We start from the raw sequence: 1,637 nt of genomic DNA, 5'->3' as shown, positions 1-1,637 counted from the left end.
TTTCTGTATTCATTGTGTCTGCCAGGGAATGGTTTATTTTCAGTTCAGTTTTACTCTCTCTCTCTTTTTCGTCACATTGTGCCCATACTCACTCCTGTGGAACTTGCAAGAGCTTTCCACCTATCTCCGTCTACAAGCAATTTCTTAGCCAAAATATGAATTAACCAAAGCACTCAATGGAGTTAGCCAAACTTGATATGAGACAAACCAACCTGGGGCCCAACGCATAAAAGTTACTATTTTGGTAACTTTGCCATCCAATGGTAACTACCATGGTAACATGGCTCAACAGCCAATCAGAATCAAGGATTCCATGATAGTTGCAATTGGATGGTAAAGTTACCATAATGGCAAACTTTTATGCAACAGGATCATGTACTGTTTGTAGGCACTTGGTCTACTAGCAGAAGATCTACTTTATCAGTTAGTCTAACACCACTAGGCTAAATGCATTTGGTCTATTATCAATTTGATCACATGGGTCTTCACTACAGGTAGTCCAGTACCCACTTAGTCTAATTGACATTTAGTCTAGTGCCCAGTTGGTATAATTTCCACTCTACTTATTGTGTTTTAGCTTGTCAAAAGAAAAAGGTAAAAAATGGTCCATAAACAGTTTATATAATCATAAAGCCTATAGTGTTGTACAACGCCTACTTAGCTTGTTGTACGCGAGCAAATGGGAGGCTGAATGTCAAACATTCGTACCGTTGCACAAAAGACGTACCATCCAAAATGTACCGTCCAAAATGTACCGTTGCACGGCTTTAGGAGATGACGTCACAATACGATTTAATTCATTTCGCTCAGTAAAAATGAAGGTGCAATGCGCGTATAAGCCTGCTGGCTGAATGCGCAGTGCTGCCCAAGATCATGTGCGCTTGTGGGATTTTGCTTTCAATATTTTTGCTCCCTATTCATAGATTACTGCATGGAAAAAACTCTTCTTTTTTTCATATTTTCGCTAAACTCCGAGGCATTGTACAACACAAATAGCGAATATGCTTATTCGTGCAATGGTGCAAGATTTCGCATTCGGTGAAAGAAAGAAACACTCTATTCAACTCGGCTAACGCCTCGTTGAATAGAGCATCTTTCTTTCACCTCATGCGAAATCTCGCACCATCGCACTCATGCCTATTCGCTATTTGTATAATGTTAGACTAAGTGTATGAGACAAAATGGGAATAGCCTACATCGAAATTAAACAAAATGGTAAATACACTAAGTGACAATTAGACCAAAAGTTTTTTTTATCATATGGTTGTAGAGAAAATAGTATTAGACCATCTAGAATGAGATCAAGGTTGTAAATCAGTCAGTTATTTTATAATAATTGTATATATAAAGTAGACTCTAAGCAAGTAATCACTTTTTGACATCAGAAAACCTGAGAAAAAAACTTGTCAAATTTCCTCTGCCATAAACAATGCCTCAAATGCTCTTTTTCCCATGATAGGGTGAAATATATACACTTTACACATATTAAGCTGTAGTAAGGTACATTAGTTTCCCCCGATACTGGCTATTTTGTTACCCTCTTCACTGTACGTGCATACATTTCCTTGCCATCTCTTTTTCAGGAATCGGGACCTCTGCTTTCACACAATGGCAATCAAATATTAGCACCAATTGTG

The sequence above is a fragment of the Lytechinus pictus genome, chromosome 4 (genome assembly GCF_037042905.1).
Source record: "Lytechinus pictus isolate F3 Inbred chromosome 4, Lp3.0, whole genome shotgun sequence".
Taxonomy (NCBI): Eukaryota; Metazoa; Echinodermata; class Echinoidea; order Temnopleuroida; family Toxopneustidae; genus Lytechinus; species Lytechinus pictus.
This window is presented reverse-complemented; position numbering follows the sequence as displayed.